Source organism: Sitophilus oryzae, unplaced genomic scaffold, assembly GCF_002938485.1.
Source record: "Sitophilus oryzae breed Bouriz unplaced genomic scaffold, Soryzae_2.0 scaffold_87_pilon_pilon, whole genome shotgun sequence".
NCBI lineage: Eukaryota > Metazoa > Arthropoda > Insecta > Coleoptera > Curculionidae > Sitophilus > Sitophilus oryzae.
In genome coordinates, this window is record NW_022147505.1 from 633072 (window position 1) to 649370 (window position 16299).

The 16299-nt window shown below is 34.5% G+C and overlaps 1 protein-coding gene across 2 annotated transcripts in view; it reads left to right on the forward strand.

The window, feature by feature from the left end:
• The window catches only part of LOC115890501, a 483888-nt gene that overhangs the window by 15168 nt on the left and 452421 nt on the right, over nt 1-16299 (forward strand). For both annotated transcript variants that reach the window (XM_030910748.1, XM_030910750.1), the window contains exon 2: nt 3860-4043. The gene's annotated coding sequence lies outside the window, so the exon portion shown is untranslated. The remainder of the gene's footprint in view (nt 1-3859; nt 4044-16299) is intronic.

Genomic DNA, 16299 nt, shown 5'->3' on the forward strand with positions numbered 1-16299 from the left:
ATTCAGATGATCCTATAGTGGCATGGATAAAGGTGCATGTAATCATAATAAAATGAAAACAGAAGAATTCACAATTCACATCCACGTGTGAACGTGTGCACCAAAAATGAAAAAATAGACAATATAGAGATGGGTACTTTGCCGGTTTACTAGACATGCGACATCGTAACGATTAAAATATTCAGCAAAGTTAAGTTGTTTTTACGGATATTTTTCCAGGACATTTTTTTCAAATTCCGGTCCGGAATGTCCGCATAAATCCAGTCGTATGGAAACTCTAGTGTCATCCATAAATATCGTTTCGAACTTTCCTCGAAGTTTCCAACCAAGAATTTAAGAGTGCCAAAGGACAATTTAAGAGATCAATGATAAACATCGATATTTTAAAAGCATCAATGTATCATTTGCATTCCTAGTTAAAATTACTGCATCAGATTTTTATAAATGAATAAAGTAAATTTATTTCTTACTCATCAACTGGTACTTTAGAATAATTAATGAAAAGCCATTATTCTAACTAACTATGAAGTCAATAATTGAAATAACTGCACTATATACGTCGTAACAATTTCCAATTGCTCATTATTAATATTTTTGCTCATTTCAAACTGTTTAACATTAAATAGAACCTTAATTAATATCTAGTTCTTCGTTTCCTTGTTGAAGTTCGTAGTGATTAGTCTTTTTTAATCAGTAGCTTATTTCTTTCGAATTACACACATGATCTTGAAATTGCAAAACTGAACTTAAAACATATCAGAAACAAGTTTTAATTAATACTACATTAAGTCGAGAGGAAATAATTTATATTATTCTTTTACTATTTTTTTATATAAATTAGATACATAAAACTGTTACTGTTATAATAGAAACCATAAATATCATAAAGTTGTGACAATTTGAAAAAAAAATATTCACCAAGTCTTTTGGTTTAGTTTGGCCTTTTGTTATTTCGTATAATTCACCGAGCCTACCATAACACTTTTTAGCGGTGTATGCCAGTGAACGTGGCTATACGTGACGGCCATCAGACCTATTATCACGTATGGTGCAGTTGCCTGGTGGCAGAAAGCCAACCAAACAACGGCAAAGAGTAAATTGTCGAAACTACAACGACAAGCATGCTTAGCGGTGACTGGTGCCTTCCATTCCACGCCGTCAAAAGCTATGGAAACCCTACTCGACCTACCTCCTCTTCAAATTCTTTTGGAAAGAGAGGCGAGATGGGCTACATATAGGTTTCTAAATATAGCACGAGGAAGCCAAGGAACAATTATGTTCATACAAAACCGGCTAGTAGAAGAACTACAGTCGGATGAGATTCTGGGAATGATCTCTCGGATCTTTACACCACCAGTCAACTCTTCGGCGCGCGCACCTACAACGTCCTGTTTCCGAATAGGACAGTGGGATAAGCTGGGAAACGGTTTACTACATGCGGAAATGTGTTGGTACACGGACGGATCAAAAACGAAAAAAGGATCTGGAGCAGGAATTTACTGCAGCAGTCCAAAGACTGAGATCTGCTACAGTCTTGGAAAACACGCCACGATCTTCAAGCTGAGCTGTATGCTATTGAAACCTGTGTGTGTAACTGCTGGTAGAACAGCAATACACCGGGAAACAATGGCGCTTATTTCGGATAGTCAAGCCGCGCTGAAAGCACTTGAGGCAACGAAAAGCACGTCTATGACGATTCTTCAATGTAAGAAACTACTCAATATACTGGGAGATAGGAACAAAGTGTCGCTAATATGGATACCGGGACATGTCGGCCTAGAGGGAAATGAACGTGCTGATTCCCTAGCCAAAAATTGGTGCAGGCTCGCCATTCGTGGGCCCAGAACCCACACTTAGCGTTAATAAAAATCTCGCAAGAGACAGGCTCTGTGAATGGGTTAGGAGTGCGACGTTCCGGGACTGGAATGACAGTCCCGGAATGGAACATGCCAAGAAAATCCTAGCAGGGCCATCCAAACATAGAACAGGAGAACTCCTAAAGGCCGGTAGGAATGGAACGCGTGTGCTCACTGCAGGTGGCTACGGGCCACTGCCAGGCTGAGATCTCACCTACAGAGGACAGGACGCTGGTGGAAGACGCCGAATGCCGACTCTGTATGGAAGATGACGAAACAATGAAGCACGTTATGTGTACTCTGCCCTGCTGGAGCAGGACCAGGTTTGAATGTTTGGCAAACCCATGCTGAGACCTATCAGACCTAGGAGACATATCGCCCTCAGACATAACGGCCTATATTAGAAGGCTGGGTCTTGAGGGTGAACTTTGATTACTCTTGTAAATTAGGGCATTAGAAACTGAGCCACAATAGGCCCTCGCGGCCTCAGTGGAGAGGGACCCCCATGGGACCCACTCTTAGTCAATACAATACAATGCCAGTAAACGTAGCCGAGTATTATAATATGTAAAAGTGGAAAAATTAGTAATCAACCAATCTCAACGGGAATATGTAGATTTAATAATTAATTAATTTTTAAGTAAATATGTAGATTCTCCTATTTAACCCCTCAAAAGTCTCATTCGGTCCCAGTGGGGGAAGTTTGAAAAAAATGTTGGATTTTTTCGTTTTTTTTCAAATATCTCCGTTTGCATAACTTTTTTCGAAAAAACTAAAATATGTTTTTAGTGATATAATAGATAAACCAAGTATAAATTTAAAACAATTAAAAATAACGTTTAAATATTATTTATTAAATAAAATTATTGTTAAAAAAATATTATTAAATTAAAGTTATTAAATAACATATACTTTGACGTCATCCTCAGCGTCATTTTAGCCCTCAACTAAAATACAAAAGTTTGTGCAACTGATTCCGTAGCACTGACCACACTTTAAAGAACATGCAAAACCCAGCTTTCTACAAGAGCAATTTTTAGAACACTGACTCTCTTTGCAATTGCAATAAAATAATTTAAGTAGATCAGGAGGCGCTACATTTTCTGTTGATTGAATAGGTGTCAGATTGCCTTTTTGATCTTTCTTCCATCCATATTGTAAAGGATCTAACTTAATACTAATCCATTCTTGAATCTAAAAAATACAACTTATAACATTTCCTATAATAGATATATCTTTAGAGTTACCTGAAAGTATGTCCTGAGTAAATGGAGTTTTGCAGAGTTCTCAGTTGGAGGCAAATTAGCTAAATTAAAGGTGGTCTTAAAGGGATTCTCCAGATGGTTCATATCTTTTTAATATAGGTCGGGCAGTGATATAGCTTTAAAAGATAATTTAATTCTGACTGAAACAAAAAAGAATGTGCCTGTCGGTACTGAAAAAGATGACGATCTTTGTCATTTCGATTCCAAATATCTCGAGAACCATTACTCGTAGCCATTTTTACCAAGAGACCTTTTTTACGTAAAAACGTCCTTAAATGTATATTTTTTTACTCAGTAGTTTTATGCTACAGGTACGGACGAAGTTATTACTCTTCAAACCAGTAAAAAATATGTAGGTGGTGCCCTCTACAGAGTAGAGTCATATTGACGTCAAAATCAAATTTCCCCCTGACAAAAACTCCCAGACACCAATTTTCATCCAAATATTGACGTTACCTCAGAAATTATTTGGAAAAACAGATAAATATGAAACTTCTACACCCTGTATCTGCAAAACTAAGCATTTTTGGTCATACATTTATGCAAACTTTTTTACTTATTTTTATCTCAGAATATAGGTACTGCCGAAGTTTTTGGAATACAGTTCGGACCACGCTATAGAACAATATTATTATTCTATAAACTTAGTCGTATATAAATTAGAACATAAAAATATTTCCTTCTATACTTACCAGTACTAGGTACTTATTAATTTTCTTTCTTTTTCGATCGTTTCAGCTGATCGCTAGTCGCCCGATCCGGCAACACCGCTCGACTGGTTGTAGCCGTGGTTTGCGGCATCGGCAGTCCGAATTTCGCTCGGTTCAAAATCCGAGCGACCCGGAGGCGGTTGCAACCAACCAACCTGGTGGAAAATATCGATCTTCCATTCGATCCAAGATTGGGCGTTCGATGTTATTAGGTAAGTCGATATCGATACTTTGAACGCTTTTATGTGGAGTTCTACTTCGAACATCAGTCAATCAATCATCATTTCATCAACAATCATTCATCTCATGTTGTCGACAATAGTTGGTCGAGTTTTATAAACACTGTCTTTAACATACCATCAAAAAAGGCATGATTAGATAAATTAGGAACATTTAAGTATTCTATTAATTGCTGAATGCACACTGCAGTCACCAACTAATAGAATCATATCAATTCTCTCTGATGTAGGAAGTTTTTGGTAAACCATTTTTGGTAAATTTCTGAGATTTTTTATTTTAACCGACACAAAATGATAACTAGTTGTTAAAGTTGAACTAATTTCACAGATATGTTGAAGTAACGTCAGACATATCACAGCCACCTAGATTTTATCAAATAATAAAGATCTACTGATACTAAATTATAAAAATGAAAATATCTAGAAAAATCTTTGTTTAAGTGGCAGACAACTTAATAGTATTTTGAAGAGACTTGGATTCCATTGAATGTCGAAATAATATACTGGGTGTTTCATTTTAAATAAAAGAATAATTTGCTTTTAAAGGTGACTAATGTTCAATATTAATTTTGTCTCACCCTGTATAACTTTTTGAACCAAGTTTTAGTTAGATTTAAAGAAAAATCGTTATTTTAACTACATATTAGGCTATACGGGGTAAATTCGAATTTAGGTAGTTTTTACTGAAATTTAAAATTGTTCTTCATTTTTAGAAAATGTTAAATATGTCAAAAACCTTACATTTTAGTCATATACTTCTTTGATGAAATTCACATTTATTTTTCTTCTAGAATCCGAAAATCAATTAATATATGGGGTGTTCCATTACAAAAAACACAACATTGATGTATAACTGTTTTTGGGGACACCCTGTAGAAATCTCTGTATTTTTAAAAAATGCTCTAAGTGAACCTACATATGGCCTGTATTATGAGAGTTCACATATCATGTTATATTTATAAAATAAATACTTGTTTGTACATCGCTGATATACAGGGTTGTTCACCACATACGACACGGATTATTGTAGCTAAACGATGAGATTTTTACAAATTGTAAGTTTTGGGTTCGATGAGGGACTATTAGAGGTACAATTTAAAAATAATTTTACAAGATACAGAGTGTCCCAAATAAAGTAAAAATATCAAAGTTGTATTTTTTTAAATGGAATACCCTGTATATTATTACATTTTAGTTTCTACGATTAAAATAAAGGTAAATTTGATTAAGATTTATTATACTTAAACCTTACCGTTTTTGAAATATTTTCAATTTTGTGAAATTGCAGTAAAAATTTTAAGGCTTCATTGCTCCAAGGGTATCAAAGTTTTTAATACTAAATATTTACTGAAGTTTATTTACTAATCAGTTATTGTGTTGCAATAATAAAAATAGTGTAGTTTTAGAGTGTCTAAAAATTTATTTTAAATGATTATTAGCTTCAAACGGCAATAACTTGTTTAATTTAAATGGAACACCCTGTATATTTTACGAGAATCAGATGCACAATTTAATTGTCTATCAAATTATATACCATTTTTTTACCTATCTCTTTAAGTTTCCGTAGAAAATGCATTTTCTTGTAATTTAGAACTTATTTATCAATATACCCATGGACTATTGACATTTTAGATTATTTTTAAAGATGTACCAAATTTTTAAAGAGTACAGATACTAATATTGTCGATATAATTCGTTTATTTCATTAAAAAAATAAAAAACTGTTTAAAAATATTTGTTACAGAGGACCAATTAATATGATTCCAGTATTCAAACTACATTAACTGACTGTTTGCGTTGATTAATAATAATATTGTTCCAAATACTAAAAACTGAATTTTGTATGGGCATTAGACAGTATGATAAAGGTAACACCTTAAAATGATATTTCATTTTTTAATAAATGCTATTTATAACAACAGAGACTTTAATTTGATAACTTATTATTATATTGATTTCTGACTCAAATCCACATTTATTTATAATAATTTATTAACGAACACAATTAAGTATGTAATTAATTAGTATATGGGCGGAAAATGGTGTTATATTTAATTAATGGTATACTCTTTTATAAAGATTTAAATAGTTTTTCTTTTGCATACAAATGGGCTAGTAATATTATCGTTTTGCTAAAAACGATAATATTACTAGTCTGTACATTTTGTACATTTGTTGCTTTAAAAACAATCTAAAATGTCAATATTCCATGGATATATTGATAAATGAGGTATAAATTATAAGAAAATGCATTTTCTACGAAAACTTGAAGGGATAAATAAAAAATGGTATAATACAATTTGATAGACAATTTAATTGTGCATCTGATTCTCCTAAAATATACAGGGCATTCTATTTAAATTAAAGAACTTATTGCCGTTTGAAGCTAATAATTATTTAAAATAAATTTTTACACACTCTGTATAAGGTAGTATTATTTTTATTATTGCAACATAATAACTGATCAATAAATAAACTTCATTAAATATTTAGTATTAAAAACATTGATACCCTTGGAGAAATGAAGCTTTAAAATTTTTACTGCAATTTCACAAAATTGAAGATATTTCAAAAACGGTAAGGTTTAAGTATGATAAACCTTAATCAAATTTACCTTTATTTTAATCGTAGAAACTAAAAATGTAATAATATACAGGGTGTTCCATTTAAAAAAATACAACTTTGATATTTTTTATTTATTTGGGACACTCTGTATCTTGTAAAAATATTTTTAAATTGTAGCTCTAATAATCCTTCAGCGAACCCCAAACTTACAATTTGTAAAAATCTCATCGTTTAGCTACAATACTCCGTGTCGTATGTGGTGAACAACCCTGTAGAAGGTTGTAAAAATCTGTATCTTTCACATATGTTGACTCATCAAGAAGTTTGTGTCTGCCCCTCAAAATTACATTGACATTGCAAAAATTTGCAAGTTTTGAATCACTAGTATAAACCTTAATTCATATGCATATGCGTTGAGTGTGGTCACTGACGCCACTAAATCAAACCAAGAAGACACATTTTGACTAATTCAATTCGTTTTTGTTTTAACAAATATGAAGAATAAACAAATACGAACATCAAAATGTTGATTTATTTATTCAGGCGATCAAACAAGACTATTCAAAATCTTAACTTTACGATTCAGTATAGTTGAAGGATACTGAAAAAATTTCTTCTGTAATTATACATTCTCACACGAATAGGTACCCTAAAAATCGACTATAGTTTCCTTCATTTCATGAATAAAAAAAAGCAAATAAAGAAAATGAGCTCTAAAAGATTAATGAATGAATCAGTACGATTTTTTCAATATGATCTATCTTCAAATTATATACCGGGTGCGTCTCAAAAGTGACTCACCCTTATAACTTTTTTATTTTTTCAGATAAAAAAGCGAGATTTGGTATGTTAGTATATGACATTAACTAGGATTGATTGACGTATTCAATTGTTATTGGTGACTTTCTGATTCACCGGAAATGACTACAACTTTTGATTTTTAAATGGCACCCTCGGTATTTTTTTAATTTATTTGATAGAAAATGACACTTAGAATAGAATGAGATATCATATGTCAACTTTTGACATTTTCGTTTAAAATCGTATTTTAAATTTCAATATAGAGTACCTACCATGGCTGTGTTAAAACACTAATTTTTAATCAAGGAGCCTTTGAAAAATAGTTTTGGTCGTCTAAAGGCTGATTCATGGTACACCGGGCCGTACCCGAGCCGGCACGTTCCGTAAAGTAGACACCGAGCCACGTCCGGGCCTTCAATATATGCTACACCGAGTGGACAACGGGGATCATGTCCGTGCCGATTATATTCTAGAAAACAGTGTTGCCGCAGTGGTATTTGTACCAAATTTGATATTTTAATTCTATTTGGTTACAGTGGTACTACATTTTTCAAATCCAGGATGATTTGGTACAATAATTATTTCCCTCGCGCACCGAAAATGAATAGATATTTAATAATTATTGTCGTTGATATTGCATTAAACGCGCTTACCGATACCATTCGGAGACAATCCGCATTAATTAACGACGTATTATAAACGTTGTAATGTCTATAGCGTTGCCTATATTAAATAACCCGAAGAAAAAACTTGAAAATTTACTGTTACTAACATGCTTCTATATTTGCGTTTTTTTTAATAAAATTTAAGTTTCCAAGTATTGTGTGTAGTATTAGAATTATTTAGATTTCTTCAACCTATACATACTTATAATTGGGGTTTCTGAATTTCTATTTCATGTTTTCGTCTCGATTTGTGTCTTTCTCCAGGAAGTTCTTTTTTATGTAGAAATTTATGCGAAGAAATTCACAGCGACCAAACCGGTTAAAAGTCATTTGCAGATGTATTTTGTTGTGCTTTAAAAATTGTACCAAAAGTGGTACATTTTAGTTTATAATGTGGTACGCGCTAAAAGTTGGGTGCGGCAACACTGCTAGAAAACAGTCGCTATAGGCCCGTAGACGAACGAAGTATTTAGCCCGGGCGATTCATTTATGTTTGCCGCAACGGGGCCGGACCGTAGCGGATCCGAGGAAAAATGTACACCGACATTTCTCGGACGGGGCACGGACGCGTTCCGGCGAAGCTCGGCCCGTGCTCGGCTTAGCATGAATGCATATGTATAAATAACATTTGACAATGTTTGGCCGTGCCTCCACCTCGCACGGCCCCGGCCCGTCACGGTGTACCATGAATCAGCCTTTAATGTTTTTCGTGTCTTGTCCTGGCCGGTTAAAAGATGCCCAGATCGAATTTTTAGTCATATTTCAACTTTTTCAAATGGAACGAGGGTGTGTCAGAATTTGGTACCACACATTTGGTATTTCGAGTCAAATTGTCGTTGTGTGCATGTTACAATTTCAAATAAACCATATGAGAAAATATCAAAAGTTGACATATGATATGTCATTCTATTCAGAGTGTCATTTTCTATCGAATTATGTAAAAAAATACCGAGGGTGCCATTTAAAAATCAAAAGTTGTTGTCGTGACCAAAAACAATTGAATACGTCAATCAATCCTAAGTTATGTCATAACTAACACACCAAATCTCGTTTTTTTATCTAAAGAAATAAAAAAGTTTTTGTATAGAGGTGAGCCACTTTTGAAACGCACCCGGTATTCGATAAAATCATTGTCAAAAGACAATGCTCTAATTATTGTATCTAATTGGTCATTATAGCCATCGCCAAGAATAACTTTTTTATATAAAATAACTTCATGTGTTCCAAATTTTAAGTGTTTGTTTTTTGTTTTGTTTTTTAAATGATACTTTACAATACTGTAATGATTGTTGCTCTACATTTTACATGCAATTTAAAATAAACGTGAATTTTAAGCTTATTCAGAGTAATACTTTGTTTCTTCAATTACTAAAAGATAACATTAAATGGTTTCTTAGTTGCCAAAAACTGGTTTAATATATCAGTTTTAGCTCTGAAAGTACTAAAGCGGGCAAAAAAGAAGGTTAGTTTCAATTATGTGAGATTTTTACCGTAGTCATATATTAAAATAACAATTACAAAAACTCTCTGTTTGCCAATTTGACCATATTAACAATAAACTGAATATTTTTGGTCGTAAACCGTTATTTATAACCGCAGCTGTCAACTGAAAAAATAATTTGCATGACTGTATCTAAGTTATGTAGATGATGAAACGGCGTGCTTGAAATCCAAATATATTTAAATAAAAAAGTAATATTTCTTGTAAACCAACGTATATTTTTCAAGAGTATCTATATTGTCATACAATTTTATTGATCATTTATCATTTATGATAATTCTGTTTTTCAAATTTTTCTAAAACTCTACTACTTGCTTTCCATACTTAGCTAACTTAAGACTTTGACTAATACAATAATTCAGGACACTTCTTATTTTATATTAATTTATGAAATCCAGCAGTAAAGTGTAATTAGGCAATTATAAACAGCACAAAATTAATTTGAGTAAATAATATGCATAAAATGGGATATACATATACACTTCTTAAACATATACGAGGATTGTCTTTTATATTTTGCATAATATAGAAACATAGTAAGCGCCTGTCAACATATATCAAATGTCAAAATTAACTGTCATCTTTAGTTAACTTAAGGCCAAAGTTTTAGAACGCTTTGTTTAAAGCTGTCTTCTTCTTTCTCTGCTTATCCATTAATGGATTTTTGCGACCACACTTTGCATGGCTTCCTTATCTCTGGCTGTGTGGATCAACGTCTGTATGTTACTAATGCCTCTCCACTGTTTTATGTTCCGCAGCCACGACATTTGTTTCCGTCCCAAACCTCTTCTACCCTCGATCTTGCCTTCGATAATCAACTGGAGAAATTGGTATTTATGGTTACGCATGACGTGACACAGGTATGCGGTCTTTCTTTTTTTATAGTGTTGAAGAGTTCACGTTCTCTATTAATACGTCTTAGTACATCCTCGTTTCTTATCTTGGCCGTCCATGGTATCTTGAGGATTCTGAGGTATATCCACATTTCGAAAGCTTTCAGTCTGTTTATGGCACTTGCTTTTAGTGTCCAACTCTCTACGCAGTAGAGGAGTACCGACCAGACGTAGCATTCCACAAATCTCAACCGAAACTCAAGGTCGAAATCGCTACAGGTGAAGACTTTTTTAAATTTCAGGAATGCGCCCCGAGCTTACTCGATTCTGCACTTAATGTCCCTGTCAGATGACCAGTCCTCGTGAAGCGAAGCTGCCAGGTATTTGAATTTTTCGACTCGTTCTATGAATTTTCCTTCGTATATTAAGCTGACACGTCTCTAAACTCATCCACCTCTCTTGTGACAATCATGAATATTGTTTTCTTTGTGTTAATGGCAAGTCCCATTCTTTGACTACATTCTCCTACCATACTAACCAACTGTTGTAAATCACCCATGTTATCCGCAACCAGAACTGTGTCATCGGCATATCGTATGTTATTTATCCAGACTCTATTGACTCTAATTCCAATCTCCTTGTCCTCTAGCGACTCCTGAAAGATGGCCTCTGAGTATATATTGAACAAGAGCGGCGATAGTATACATCCCTGCCTTACTCCTCTGCGAATACAAATTAGATTGGTTAGGACTTTCGCTAATTTTATCCGTGCTGATTGGTGCCAGTATACGTTTTCGATACATCGGATATCTTTCTGGTCTAAATCCAATCTCCTGAGAAGCTGCACAAGGTTATGATGTTGAACCCTATCGAAAGATTTTTCGTAATCTATAAAACATAGACATGCGTTCTTTCGCTGGTCGTAGCAGTCCTGTACTAATATCTGCGTCGCGGCCAGTGCTTACCTGGTACCTAACCCCTGTCTAAATCTAAACTGTGAGTCACTCATTGCATCCTCACACCTTCCGTACAATCTCCGATGTATTATTCTCAGGAATATTTTTAGTGAATGACTCATGAGACTGATGAGTCTGTGTTCTTCACATTTTCGCGCGCTGATCTTCTTTGGTATAGGGATAAAAGTTGAAGATAACCATTGTTCCGGATAGTGACCAGTGTCATATATTCGGTTAAACAACTTGGATAGAACTGCAATGCCTCTCTCGCCCAGAAATTTGAGTATTTCTGATGGGATCTCATCCGGCCCAGCTGCTTTATTATTCTTCGCAAGTTGTATAGCCTTTTCAATCTCTTCTTTCGTAATAGAAGGTCCAGTTAGATTATTTTCGACTGAGAGTTCTTTGTCCGGTCTATTATCATTAAAGAGTTTTTCTACATACTCCTTCCATATTTGGCGTTTTTCGTTATCATTTAAAAATTTCTGATTATTCGCGTTGATTGTTATACTTAGGCTCCGTTTTTTCTACACCCCAGCGGTTTCTTTAAGTTTTTTTTATGGAGATTAAAATCATCATGTTTGTGTTGTAGTTGTTCTATTTCCCTGCATCCTTTTTTGAGCCATTCGTTTTTCGCAATCCCGATTTTCGACCTTATCTGTCTCTGTAGATCTCTGTACTTGTCCTTGTTATTTTTGGCTTTTCTATGTTCATCCATGAGTGGGAGAATTTCATTGGTGATCCACTTTTGTTTTTTGTTGTTAGACCTATATCTTAGATCTTGCAAATCCTAATTCTTGCGAAAATTATGTCAAATCGCCTTCACCTACATATAGAAAGAATCCTTCCAGAATCGCAAACGGGTTTTCGCACCAACCGTGGCACCGTCGATTCCATATTTTCCATCCGCCAACTACAGGAAAAAGTAAAAGAGCAGCAGTCTAAACTTTATGTTGCCTTCATCGATCTAACAAAAGCCTTCGACTCTGTGAACAGAGATGCACTTTGGGCAATTATGAAAAAGTTCAGAGTACCCAACAAATTTCTTACAGTGTGTAAAAGCCTCCATAACAACAACCAGACAAGAGTGTCACATCATGGATCACTGAGCGATCCCTTCCTTACTAATACAGGAGTTAGGCAGGGATGTGTCTTAGCGCCTCTTCTATTCAACATATTCATGGCAGCGCTCTCCATTATAGTGGACAGCAAACTGCAGGAGAGAGGAATGGGCATTAGATACAGATATGACGACGGTCTGTTCAACATAAAAAGACTGAGGGCAAAAACACGTACAAAATTCATCACAGAACTTCAATACGCTGATGACTGCGCTCTATTTGCAAACACGTTACAACAATTACAAGAAATGTTGAACAAATATACCTGGGCATACGAGGCTTTGGGCCTTAAGCTAAACATCGACAAAACCAAAATCATGTGCACTCTCCCGGAAGATCACGACAATGCTATAAAAATCGGAGAAGAACTATTGGAATATGTAGCGGAATTCAATTACCTCGGCAGTGTGATTTCGGAAAAGGCCAATATCGACTCTGAAATTCAACACAGAATTAGCAGCGCCTTAAGACCATTCTGGAAATTAAAAGACAGGGTTTTCTAAAATCATGACTTGAGTACAAAAACGAAACTTGCAGGGTACCGAGAAATTATAATACCCACCATGTTATATGGGAGCGAAACCTGTGTGCCGTTGTACCGCCGACACATGAACGCATTAAACAAATTGCAACAGAGACACCTTAGATAACTCTTAAGAATCCGATGGTTCCATCACAAAAATTACAAGAAATGTTGAACACATATACCTGGGCACACGAGGCTTTGGGCCTTAAGCTAAACACCAACAAAACCAAAATCATGTGCACTCCCCCGGAAGATCACGACAATGCTGTAAAAATCGGAGAGGAACTAATGGAATATGTAGCGGAATTTAATTACCTCGACAGTTTGATTTCGGAAAAGACCAATATCGACTCTGAAATTCAGCACAGGATTAGCAGTGCCTCAAGGGCATTCTGGAAATAAAAAGACAGGGTTTTCTACAATCATGACTTGAGTACAAAAACGAATGTAATTATGATCCCCACCATGTTATATGGGAGCGAAACCTGGGTGCCGTACCGCCGACACATGAAGGCATTAAACAAGTTGCAACAGAGACACCTTAGACAACTCTTCAGAATCCGGTGGTTCCATCATGTCTCAAACGTATCGGTCCTTGAAAAAGCTAACTGCGAGAGTATTGGTGTCATGGTTACAAAATCCCGCTTAAGATGGGCTGGTCACGTATGCAGAATGCAAGAAAACCGCATACCAAATTCTCTGCTTTACGGTGAACTTGTAGACGGTAAGAGGAGGCCGGTTGGACAACTTAAAAGGTACAAGGACATTTTCCACGAAAACTTAAAGGGGATTAGCATGCAGAATCATTGGGAAGAAGCTGTTCACAATAGAACTCAATGGAGAAGAATTGTAAACTCAGTTAACAGCGACAACCAAAAGGTAAAGAGGCAACAAAGCAATGAGATTTTTGAATGCCGGAGTGCGGTAGGCAAATAACATCACGCATCGGGCTTTTCAGTCACAGAAAAGTTCATGAAAGAAAACGCCTTGCGTGACCATCTTTTGATGCGTGTCGAATACTCGTCAGCGAGTAATGGCAGTATGTATGTATGTATGTATATCCTAGAACACTCTGTAAGGTGGTTTTTAGGACATTTGCTATTTCCTAAAAACCTTTTAAAGCTGTACTGAGTCAGTTAAAAAATGGAATTAAGCCGAGAAATTTTAAAATGCCATTGAATTATTCTTTATTAATAATTATCTTTTAAATGGACAGCTTAATTCAATGATAGTAAAACTTTGAATGTGGTTTTCTTCTGATCGTGACTAATTTAACTGTTAAGGAACTGTTATATTAAAACTCAAATTTTACAACAAATACAACTCTTAAGAGCTCCATTTCACTAGTCCGAAGAAGTAGCAAAATAAGCGTTCGGCATTTAACGTTTTATGTAAAACTGGCTAGGTATTTTTACACAAATGAAGAAGGAAATTAAAGATAAAGGATTATACTATATCCGTATTGTAGCACATTTTTAGACAACTTCTTTATTTTTAAGATTTTGATGGTCAAACATCAACAAAAAATTTCTTGTGTTAGGACTAAATTTTCTCGAAAATAAAGACATAATTTAAAATTCCGTTACTATACGGAAATAGATTGAAGTTTTGTAATTACAGTGATATATAATTTATATGGTTTTGTAACAAATTTCTTCACTTAAATTCACTGTTTTATGGCCAATGCTGAAGCTCTGCAAATCTTAATCAAGCCTTAATTAAAGCATGTGTGTTTGGAATTTTAGGTGTGGCTTAACACGACAGGATCGGGTTAATCCTTAGGTATATTTTTGAAATATAATATATATTTTCTTCGGCCACATAACCGCTTTACCCGGCCCCTGAGAGCGACAAGAAAGTACAGCGTAAGACGTATTAACATTATATACAAAACATGGTGAATGAAATATTAAAATATTATTATTAAATAATGAATTATTCTTTATTAATAACTAGCGTGTACCAGCGACTTCGTTCGCGTCGAATTAATCATTTGTAATGGTGATGATAAAGCAAAGCAACAATTTCCATTAACATACAAACTGGATTAAATTTTCTCACATTTATGTCAGCATGAGAAAAAACAATACGGCGATATTATTATATAACTTAGTAATATAACTTATTATATAACTTAGTAATATTTCATTTCGTTGGAATTTGACTTTCGAAAATTCCGTTTGCCAAAAATAATCTTTTTACGTCAAGCAGTTTAAGCAGAATCGTGGTTAAGAAATTACCCAACTTTTTCGAACACCCTGTATGACTTTTTAAAAAATTTCAAAATATGTAAAAAAAAACAAATAAATTATGCTTGTCCAAGCGTTTCCCGAAAGACTAACCTTTTTTTAAATAACAAATATTGTAATATTTGAGGGGTGTTTTCACCCTCTTGGAATTTGAGATTCCAGAAACCCCTCCTTATCGAACCTCTACATCCTACAGTCAATCCGTTTGCCAAAACTCAGCTTTAAACGTCAAGCAGTTTAAGCAGAATCGTGATTACTCAATAGTCGTATTTTATGAAACACCCTGTATAAATTTATAAAAAATATTAAAATATGTAAAACAACAAAATAAAATATACGTGTTTAAGAGTGTTTCCGAAAAACTCACCGGTTTTTAAATTAAAAATATTTTAATATTTGAGGGATAGTTTCACCCCCTTAGAATTCGAGTTTCGAAAAATCCCTTCTTATCGAACCTCTACACCTTAAAATCAATCTGTTTTCCAAAAATCAGCTTTTTACGTCAAGCGCTTTAATCAGGATCGTCAATTAATCAGTGACCAGATTTTTCCAAACGCCCTGTATACATTTTAAAAAAATCTTAAAATATGTAAAAAAACAAAATAAAATATACGTGTTTAAGTGTTTTTTCGAAACTTGACCGTTTTTTAAATAAAAAATATTGTAATATTTGAGGGGTGGTTTCACCCTCTTGGAACTGGAATTTCGAAAAATCCCTTCTTATCGGACCTCTACACCCTAGAATCAACCTGTATACCAAAATTGAGCTTCTTACGTTGAGTGGTTTGAGCAGGATCGTGATTAATCAGTATGTCAGTCACTTAAGGATTTTATATATTAGTATCTTCTTCTTACGACGTCGTCTCCTTTCTAAGGTTCGCGATCCAAATAACTAACGTCATTCTAGATACAGCCATACGAAATATGTCGATTGATGAGCAACCAAACCATCTACGAATGTCCTTTAGCCAGGAATTCTGGCGTCTGCCGATAGATCTTTTGCCCTGGACTT